Here is an 11542-nt window from a genome sequence, read left to right on the forward strand (position 1 = left end):
GAATTGATAGAGCTTTAAAACTTAAAGAAATCATTTCAACAATGAACTCGAGTGGCCTCTAAAGGATTTTATAACTTTATTTCTCTTTCCATGTGGGGTTGGGGGTATATTTATTATAGTATTCTATCACCATGTGGGGCTTTAGACAGGAATCCCACATTGATGAGGAGAACAATTCACACATCCTATATAAAGAACTTGGTAGAAGCATAAGTTTGTCCCTTTGGGGACATCCGATAAAATTGGAACGATACAGAGAAGATTAGCATGGCCCCTGCGCAAGGATGACACGCACAAATCGAGAAATGGTCCAAATTTTTTTTCATTCTCCAAAGCAAGGTGTGGACCGTTGTAGACGTGATCAGGATCTCATGTGTGGCAGCGGTTAGAACAAATAGGGGTGTGTTGTCCCTATTGGTCTGGACCCTTCCCTATAATGCTCCACCCTTTGGGTTTAAGCACCCTCTTGCTACCCATATGTGAAACTCACCGATCTTCATTGTAATCAAACTTCATATCTCGAACTTCTAAGGTTAGGTTACATACAAGAGTGCTATGGATAGGGGAGAATGATGAAAGAACATGGTTAGAATATGGTTAGAAAGGGATAGATTTGTGATAGATTGATAGAACGATAGCGTTATGATACGTTCCTGTGATGGTATGACTAAGGTACGTTCACGTAACGATATGACTGTGATAGTTATAAGTATGTTAAGGCTATGATAAGTTAGGGAACGATATGACCACAAAGTGTTTACGATATGACATGGTTATGATACGATATATTGTGATGTGATATGTTATTTTTAGATTGTTTTGTGTGATCATTGAGGTAATTGTTGTATGAATTGCACGTTATGAAACGACATGTTAAAAGCATGGAGCGTTATGTTATGTTTTCTAAATTATATGTATACAGCATGTTATGAATGACATGATATCACGATAAATGAAATGAAATGTAACCCCGTTAGGCTATGTATGATACGTAGACTGAAAAAATGAGAAATGACTGTTAAGCATGAAAGATGATAGCGGCGTTATATTCATTAATGATAAAAGTAGAAATGTTGGGGACCTCATGCATTATGTGTGCTCATGCATTTAGTGGGATTCCCCTAGTCCATCACGAGGGTACAGACGCGTACATCCAATGGCAGGACAACGATCGTTATATTTTGCATAGCGCTGCCGTGACGGTTACTAGTTCTAACGGGTGTCCGACCTAGGGAGCATCCCAATGTATGCTCGCCCGACAAGTAAGGTGGCCCAATGGTGAATCAAACAAATTGTTTTAAAGTAAATCCACAAATTTTAAAATTTAATTTTTTTAATTATTTGTTTAAATATAAAAATATAAATGATAATTGTGATTAACGTAAACTTTGTTGATGTAGTGCCACGTAGCTGATACTCTCACGCCTGTCATCTTCTCCACTCGCCCTCTTCCCATCTGCTTTGCTTTTATTCTCTCTGTCTCTCATTTTTCTNTCCAAAGCAAGGTGTGGACCGTTGTAGACGTGATCAGGATCTCATGTGTGGCAGCGGTTAGAACAAATAGGGGTGTGTTGTCCCTATTGGTCTGGACCCTTCCCTATAATGCTCCACCCTTTGGGTTTAAGCACCCTCTTGCTACCCATATGTGAAACTCACCGATCTTCATTGTAATCAAACTTCATATCTCGAACTTCTAAGGTTAGGTTACATACAAGAGTGCTATGGATAGGGGAGAATGATGAAAGAACATGGTTAGAATATGGTTAGAAAGGGATAGATTTGTGATAGATTGATAGAACGATAGCGTTATGATACGTTCCTGTGATGGTATGACTAAGGTACGTTCACGTAACGATATGACTGTGATAGTTATAAGTATGTTAAGGCTATGATAAGTTAGGGAACGATATGACCACAAAGTGTTTACGATATGACATGGTTATGATACGATATATTGTGATGTGATATGTTATTTTTAGATTGTTTTGTGTGATCATTGAGGTAATTGTTGTATGAATTGCACGTTATGAAACGACATGTTAAAAGCATGGAGCGTTATGTTATGTTTTCTAAATTATATGTATACAGCATGTTATGAATGACATGATATCACGATAAATGAAATGAAATGTAACCCCGTTAGGCTATGTATGATACGTAGACTGAAAAAATGAGAAATGACTGTTAAGCATGAAAGATGATAGCGGCGTTATATTCATTAATGATAAAAGTAGAAATGTTGGGGACCTCATGCATTATGTGTGCTCATGCATTTAGTGGGATTCCCCTAGTCCATCACGAGGGTACAGACGCGTACATCCAATGGCAGGACAACGATCGTTATATTTTGCATAGCGCTGCCGTGACGGTTACTAGTTCTAACGGGTGTCCGACCTAGGGAGCATCCCAATGTATGCTCGCCCGACAAGTAAGGTGGCCCAATGGTGAATCAAACAAATTGTTTTAAAGTAAATCCACAAATTTTAAAATTTAATTTTTTTAATTATTTGTTTAAATATAAAAATATAAATGATAATTGTGATTAACGTAAACTTTGTTGATGTAGTGCCACGTAGCTGATACTCTCACGCCTGTCATCTTCTCCACTCGCCCTCTTCCCATCTGCTTTGCTTTTATTCTCTCTGTCTCTCATTTTTCTTTGGATCCATTTCCTCCATTTTAGGTTACATGGGTGTTGGAGTTTTCTTTTAAATCTATGTTTAGAGCCTTGAATTTCAAGTAGGTTTTGCTTTTGTGCTGTGGTTGTTATTGGGGAAACTGTAATAGGGAAGAGTTATGCAGGTTAATTAGGCTTCTTTTAATCTTTCTTCTCTTCATTTAAACGAGATGAGGTTACGACCTTGTGAATCTCGTACCAACAATGTGAAGTCGGGTCACAGCGATGGATGAATTTCTTAAGTATACATAACAGCTCAAGGCGTTACAAGTTGGTATCAGAGCTTAGGTTATAAGTTCTCTATACCGTTGGTAATAAACTTAAATGGAAAAAATAAAAGAACGGTAGTTTTTTTGATTTTGTTAAATTTAGTAAGGCTTTTCAAATTTTAGTAAGAAGAAAAGGTCAAAGAAAAAATAAAGGCCATGAATGACGAAGTAGGTTATGGGATGGCTAATTTTAGATCTTATAAACCCTATAACAGAGTTTTTCATAATTTCATTTGTCCCTTGTCTCTTCCCTCTGTACGTCTCCTGGAGAGCTTTGTGACAGTTATTTAAACAAGTTAGTTTCAGAGCGAGCATCTATTTTCTACAAGTTGGTATCAGAGCAGATTGTTATTTTCAACAGAGTGAATTTTATTTCACAAATTGGTATCAGAGCGGATTTTATTTCAACAAATTGGTATCAGAGCGGATTTTATTTCAACAAATTGATATCAGAGCCGATGGTGAACATGATGGGGCAAATGTCGCTACCACGATTGACGAAGACGAACTATGAGAATTGGAGCATCCAAATGAAAGCTCTTCTCGGTTCTCAAGACGCATGGGAGGTGGTCGAAGAAGGTTTTGAAAAATGGAAGGATACCACGGGTTATACGGCGGCGCAGAACAAGGCACTAAAAAAATTATGATCAAAGGATAAGACAGCATTATACATGTTGTTCCGGGCGTTGACGAGTCGGGCTTTTAGAAGATTGCAAGGGCAACTACTTCAAAAGAAGCGTGGGACACTCTAGAAAAGGTGTTCAAAGGAACCAACCGAGTCAAGCAGGTGCGTCTCGAGACTCTGCGTGGCGAGTTGGAGAGCATGAAGATGAAGGAATTAGAAAATGTATCTGACTACATTACACGTGTACAGACCGTGGCGAATCAGATAAATTGAAACAGAGAAATGTTACACAAGACGTGGGTTGTGGAGAAGATCTTGAGGTCGTTAAGAGACAACTTCGAGAATGTTGTATGTGCCATAGAAGAGTCAAAGGACCTAGTGAAGTTCAAGGTCGATAAGCTCGCCGGTTTTCTCAAGGCACACGAGCAACGTAAGAAAAAGAAGGAGGAGACACTCGATCAAGCACTTCAGACGAATGCATCAATAAGGGATGAAAAAGTACTCTACACTCAAAATGTTCAAGGTAGAGGTCGTGGAAGCCGCGGGAATGGTCGAGGTGGTTAAGGCAACAATTATGAAGAAAACTATAAGGAGAAGAGACTGTCGAGCCAAGCAAATTGGCGTGGAAGAGGACGCAATCAAGGACGTGGTCAAGGATACAATTCCAACATCCAGTGTTACAAATGTCAGAAATATGGCCACTATGTAAACAATTGTAACTCTGAAAAATGTTACAATTGTGGTAGAAGGGGGCACGTTGCAAAAAGCTTGTCGAGCCAGAAAAAGGGTTGAAGGAACAACCAACCTAGCCGTGGAAGACGTAACAGATGAAGGTCTTCTCTTGATGGCTCAAGATGAAGAGAACATCAACAACGACACTCTGTGGTACCTCGACTCAGGGGCAAACAATCATATGTGCGGTCACAAGCACCTATTCAAAGAAATGCAAAAGATTGAAGATGGTCATGTTTCATTTGGAAATGCATCAAAGGTGGAGGTCAAAGGCCGAGGTACGATACATTTCTTGCAAAAGGATGGTGTGATGGGATCAATCCAAGATGTTTATTACGTACCAGNACTTCAGACGAATGCATCAATAAGGGATGAAAAAGTACTCTACACTCAAAATGTTCAAGGTAGAGGTCGTGGAAGCCGCGGGAATGGTCGAGGTGGTTAAGGCAACAATTATGAAGAAAACTATAAGGAGAAGAGACTGTCGAGCCAAGCAAATTGGCGTGGAAGAGGACGCAATCAAGGACGTGGTCAAGGATACAATTCCAACATCCAGTGTTACAAATGTCAGAAATATGGCCACTATGTAAACAATTGTAACTCTGAAAAATGTTACAATTGTGGTAGAAGGGGGCACGTTGCAAAAAGCTTGTCGAGCCAGAAAAAGGGTTGAAGGAACAACCAACCTAGCCGTGGAAGACGTAACAGATGAAGGTCTTCTCTTGATGGCTCAAGATGAAGAGAACATCAACAACGACACTCTGTGGTACCTCGACTCAGGGGCAAACAATCATATGTGCGGTCACAAGCACCTATTCAAAGAAATGCAAAAGATTGAAGATGGTCATGTTTCATTTGGAAATGCATCAAAGGTGGAGGTCAAAGGCCGAGGTACGATACATTTCTTGCAAAAGGATGGTGTGATGGGATCAATCCAAGATGTTTATTACGTACCAGACCTCAAGACCAACATATTGAGTGTGGGGCAACTCACAGAGAAAGGTTACTCGATATTCCTAAAGGANGGTTAAGGCAACAATTATGAAGAAAACTATAAGGAGAAGAGACTGTCGAGCCAAGCAAATTGGCGTGGAAGAGGACGCAATCAAGGACGTGGTCAAGGATACAATTCCAACATCCAGTGTTACAAATGTCAGAAATATGGCCACTATGTAAACAATTGTAACTCTGAAAAATGTTACAATTGTGGTAGAAGGGGGCACGTTGCAAAAAGCTTGTCGAGCCAGAAAAAGGGTTGAAGGAACAACCAACCTAGCCGTGGAAGACGTAACAGATGAAGGTCTTCTCTTGATGGCTCAAGATGAAGAGAACATCAACAACGACACTCTGTGGTACCTCGACTCAGGGGCAAACAATCATATGTGCGGTCACAAGCACCTATTCAAAGAAATGCAAAAGATTGAAGATGGTCATGTTTCATTTGGAAATGCATCAAAGGTGGAGGTCAAAGGCCGAGGTACGATACATTTCTTGCAAAAGGATGGTGTGATGGGATCAATCCAAGATGTTTATTACGTACCAGACCTCAAGACCAACATATTGAGTGTGGGGCAACTCACAGAGAAAGGTTACTCGATATTCCTAAAGGACCGCCTGCTACACCTGAAGGATAAGAAAGAGCGTTTAGTTGCTCGAGTCGAAATAGGAAGAAATCGGATGTACAAATTGAACTTAAGAAGCATATGAGAAAAGTGTTTGCGAGTCGACGTAGAAGACAAGGCATCACTGTGGCATCTCCGCTTTGGTCACCTACATCATGGCGGCCTAAAGGAGTTAGTGAAGAAGAATATGGTACATGGGCTACCAAACATGGACTTTGAAGGAAAATTTCGTGAAAAATGTGTGCTCAGCAAGCATGCGAGAACCTCAATTCAAAAGAAGGTTGAATTTTGGGCTAAACAACCTCTCGAGTTGATCCATACAGATATATATGGACCAATTAACCCCGAGTCCTTCAACAGAAAGAGGTATTTCATTTCCTTTATCGATGATTACTCACAGAANACAATCATATGTGCGGTCACAAGCACCTATTCAAAGAAATGCAAAAGATTGAAGATGGTCATGTTTCATTTGGAAATGCATCAAAGGTGGAGGTCAAAGGCCGAGGTACGATACATTTCTTGCAAAAGGATGGTGTGATGGGATCAATCCAAGATGTTTATTACGTACCAGACCTCAAGACCAACATATTGAGTGTGGGGCAACTCACAGAGAAAGGTTACTCGATATTCCTAAAGGACCGCCTGCTACACCTGAAGGATAAGAAAGAGCGTTTAGTTGCTCGAGTCGAAATAGGAAGAAATCGGATGTACAAATTGAACTTAAGAAGCATATGAGAAAAGTGTTTGCGAGTCGACGTAGAAGACAAGGCATCACTGTGGCATCTCCGCTTTGGTCACCTACATCATGGCGGCCTAAAGGAGTTAGTGAAGAAGAATATGGTACATGGGCTACCAAACATGGACTTTGAAGGAAAATTTCGTGAAAAATGTGTGCTCAGCAAGCATGCGAGAACCTCAATTCAAAAGAAGGTTGAATTTTGGGCTAAACAACCTCTCGAGTTGATCCATACAGATATATATGGACCAATTAACCCCGAGTCCTTCAACAGAAAGAGGTATTTCATTTCCTTTATCGATGATTACTCACAGAAAACTTGAGCTTACTTTCTGAAAGGAAAATCCGAGGCATTCGAGGTGTTCAAAAAGTTCAAAGTAATGGTGGAGAAGGAAACTGGTAGACACATCAAAGCTGTATGATCCGATAGAGGTGACGAGTATACTTTGACGGCTTTCATGGAGTACTGCAAGGAACGAGGCATAAGGCGATTTCTAAGCGCACCGTGCACCCCTCAACAAAATGGTGTGGCCGAGAGAAAGAATCGGACCATTCTTGACATGGTTCGCTCAATGCTCAAGAGCAAAAGGATGCCGAAGGAATTTTGGCAGAAGCCGTGCAATGCGCCATCTACATATAGAATCGATGTCCACATGAGAAGTTAGATGATCAAACACCACAAGAGGCTTGGAACGGAGAAAAGCCTACAATCTCTCATCTCAAAGTATTCGGTAGTATGCTTATGCTCACGTAGCGGACCAACAAAGAACGAAGCTCGAAGACAAATGCAAAAGGTATATCTTTATTGGATATGATGAGAAGACAAAAGGATACAAACTACTTGACCCAATTAGCAAGATGGTGATAGTGAGTTGCGATGTGCAAGTAAATGAAGCAAGCGAATGGGACTGGAACAATTCGACAGAAGTCAATATGAAGTAGGAGAATCATCAGTCGCTGCACCAACAAGTGCACCAACAGACTCAAAATTTCTGATGATGAAGATGAACCACGACAACCCAAAATGCGGAGTTTGCGAGATTTGTATGACTAAACAGACGAGGTACACCTTGTATGTCTTCTGGCAGATGCTAAAAATATCAGCTTTGAACATGGAAGTGCGAAAGACGATGGCAATAGTCGTGAGGTAGTGGAAACTGTTGGAAATGAGGTGATGCGCAGCAGATGTGGCGAAATCCTGATAGCGGAGATGAGAAAATTGAAGAAAGATGAACAACCGAATAACAGAGAGCTCGAGCTCAAAGAGAGAGAGCTCCAATGACCGGAAAGGCAATTCGAGGAAGAAAGAAGAAAGAGGATGAAAATGGAAGAAGAAAAGGAACAGTTAGAAATAAAGGTTGAAAGTAGAGAAGGAAATTGATGAGGTGAGTGAGAGTTCCTCCTATCTCAAACAGGAGAAGGAAGAGAATGGGCAGGTAATCTCTGATCTTAAGAAGAAAGTTGATGGAGGTATGGAGAAAGATAATGACTTGTTGATGGAGATTGAGGCTCTAGTGGACGAGCTAGTGAGGGAGGAGAAAGATATAGAGATGCTGACTCAACAGAGAGACTCACTCGATGTGAACCTGAATCAAATCCAAGAGGAGGCAGTAAATTTACGACACACGATTGAGATACTCACTCATGATAAAGCCAAAATGGAGGAAGCAAAAATGCTAGCCGTAAATGTCGTTGTGGACTTGTGAAGGGAATTGAGTAAACTGAACAAAGCCATGGTGTCTGAGTCAAGCGTGGCTGAGAACGGGAGAAATGAAGACTTGGTGTCTCAGATGGGCTTTTCTCGAGAAGATCCAAATAAAGTCTCATTAGAGAACGACAAGCTTAGTTTGTCGCTCGAGGACAAGGAGAGAAAACTGAAGAAACCACGACTGAGCTCGAGAAAACGAAAATGACGCAGGTGGAATCATTGAATAGAGCATTTAAGTTTATGTGGAAGTTTTGTTGGGAATAAACTTAAATGAAAAAAAGAAAAGATGGTAGTTTTTTTATTTTGTTAAATTTAGTAAGGCTTTTGAAATTTGAGTCGTAAGAAGAAAAAGCTAAAGAAAAAATAAAGGGCCAAGAATCACTACATGACAAAGTGGGCTAATTTTAGATCTTAGATACCCTATACATTGATTGGTTTTCATTGTAAAATTCAAGAGGCAGAGACCAAGAGACCAAGAGACACATAGCAAAGTGTACAGTGTAATAGAAAAGAGTTGTTCAGAATTTTTTTTGTCCCCTTGTCTCTCCCCTCTCGACACCTCCTTCACAGCTTCGTGAGAGTTATTTAAACAAGTTAGTTTCAGAGCGAGCGTCTATTTTCTACAAGTTGGTATAAGAGCGGATTGTTATTTTAAACAGAGCGAATTTTATTTCAACAAATTGGTTTCAGAGTGGATTTTATTTCAACATAGACCGTTCAGGATAGAAAATATAGATCCCTCTAGTCCAGCTTTAGTTGTATATGAGTGGTATAGAAGTATGTTGTGTGAAGTATTATGTAAAGTTTAAAAGAATTGGTTGTGACCAATAATTTATTTGTGTGATAGATATGGTATTATTTAGGAATATGGAACCCAACATGTCTGAAGTGGACTTGGAGATTGAGGAGTAGCCTCAAGAGGGGATTGATCCAACATAGGTAGACCGAGAGCCTACTGTACCTGCGGCATCCAGGGATCAACCGACCATTGTTATTACCTTGGAGGCATTACAGTCACTGATCCATAGCCAAGTTAACCAGGCAGTGCAGGTGGCTCTTGCTAATTGTAGGAGTCAAATAGCTTCGACAACATCTACACCTTCAGTAGTTAATCAAGCAAGTCCTGTGGCTGAAACACCTGGAATAGATGTTCAGACATCAGTACCTCCACCAAATCCGATAGTGCCAACAAGTACGACAACCTTGATAGAGACACCACCTCGAGTAATATCATATGAACGACGCTGTATGACTGAGGAGGGTGAGTACTTACGTGATTTCATGAGACTTGAACCACCTACTTTTGAGGGTAGAGTGGTAGACCCAGAGGCAGCTGACAGGTGGTTGGTGTCTATTAAAAAGAAGTTTATATATGCGAACTACCCAGAAAGAGTCAAAGTTCAATGTGCCATGTATATGCTAGCAGGACCGACTTATTTTTTGTGGAAATAAAAGAAGCCAAAGATGGATACTAGTGGAGGTCAAATTTCTTGGTCAGCGTTCAAACATGAGTTTTGTGAGAAATATTATCCTCTTTCAGCACGATTTCGCAACCGAAAAATATTTTTGGAATTGAAGCAAGGTAATCGATCTGTAGAGGAGTACGAGATAGAGTTCACACTATTATCTAGATTTGCTCCTCATATGGTTGAAACTGAAGAAGAGAAGACAGAGCTCTTTATCAAAGGTTTGAGACCGTTGATACAGGGTTCAGTGTCGGCGCATGCATCTCAAGACTTTGTTACAGCCTTTAACGCTGCTGTTAAACTGGATGCTTTTACTCTAAGGAGTGACTGCAGCTCTATTAGTCAAGTTCGAAAGGGGAGTAAGCGAAGGTATACTCAGATGTCCTCTGGATCCCAACAGCAGGCGATATAGCGATGTGTTGATCGTCGACCTCCAGCTGGTGATAGGAAGGCAGTCTGTGGAAGATGTGGGTTGACCCATGAGGGACCTTGTACTGCAATAAATAAAACCTGTTTCAACTGTGGCAAGAGTGATCATCTGACAAGAATGTGCCAAGGTGCAACAAATCCAAACATGGTACGTAATGAGAGGCTGGCTCCCGGAGGTGAAGATGGTCGATGAGTGTTGGTGGTTAGACTTAGGCTTGAAGTAAAGTCTATGCCACGACAAGCAGAGTAGTGGAGGTATGCCAATACCGTAATAACAGGTACTTTACCCATATGACTCTAGGTTATGCTTACCATTAACATCCAAGAATCAAAATCAAGTCCTTTTCATTTAAATAGAATGCGAATGCCAAGGGCCATATAAGAATCTGTTAGACTACTAATTCTCACAATACCTCGACAACGCGCTGTGTGCTAAGTTAAGGAGAATGAGAATTTTTAACCGTTGGATTGTATGACATTACAGGCCACTAGAGAGGTTAGTAGACAAGTTGTATTTTCCCGAGAGCAAGTGAACATACATGTCCAAAAATTCTAATTAAGCATATAAAGAGTCAATAACTTAAGCTTTAAATAGTTGGAATACCTTTTAATGAAAAAAAGATCGTAGTAAAAGAAACTAGGAATCATTGGTGAATAAAACTTAAGAATAGTTCGAGAGATGAATAATAAAACTTGTGAAAGACAAGTTAGCTACTTACTGAATAAATTAATTGCTCATGAAAATTATTTTAATTTTTCTTTCTATGATGCAAAGCGATCGAGATGACGAGTCAACTGAGTTGGAGACTTTAAGGAATTCTTTTTAGATCCGAGTTTGTTTTAAGTATACTTGCTTTTGTTGTTTATAAACTTATACAAGATATTTTGAATTGTAAGTATAGCCTAGTTTATGTTTCTTGCACATAACAACATTGTTAAGTTGTTTTACTTAATTTAAGGTTGATGGGTTTATGATGGAAGTAGATAATATTATACAATTTCTCTATTTAATTTAATATATATAAACTAAATTTTATAAAATTGTATACATTTTGGGTGGTTAAAACTTTTGATGAATCTTTAAACATTCTTATCGTTAAATAAAAGATTATAAAAAAAAAATAAAAAAAAAACATGGAAATTTATTTGAGAAAAAAAAAATAATTAAAAAAGTATGCCAAATTTTCATCCTTTTTCTACCATAGATTTCACTTTTCATAAAAAAAAAAAAAAAAAAAAAAAAAAAAAAAAAAAAAAAAAAAAAAAAAAAAAAAA

The 11542-nt window shown here is 39.4% G+C and overlaps 1 non-coding gene across 1 annotated transcript; it reads left to right on the plus strand.

Moving 5' to 3' along the window:
• The first annotated feature begins 217 nt into the window (after positions 1-217).
• On the plus strand, positions 218-320 carry LOC111784153. Its single transcript, XR_002813490.1, has one exon. It is a non-coding gene; the product is annotated as a U6 spliceosomal RNA (small nuclear RNA).
• The last annotated feature ends 11222 nt before the right edge of the window (positions 321-11542 follow it).

The sequence above is a fragment of the Cucurbita pepo genome, unplaced genomic scaffold (assembly GCF_002806865.2).
Source record: "Cucurbita pepo subsp. pepo cultivar mu-cu-16 unplaced genomic scaffold, ASM280686v2 Cp4.1_scaffold000156, whole genome shotgun sequence".
In the NCBI taxonomy this organism is placed as follows: Eukaryota; Viridiplantae; Streptophyta; class Magnoliopsida; order Cucurbitales; family Cucurbitaceae; genus Cucurbita; species Cucurbita pepo.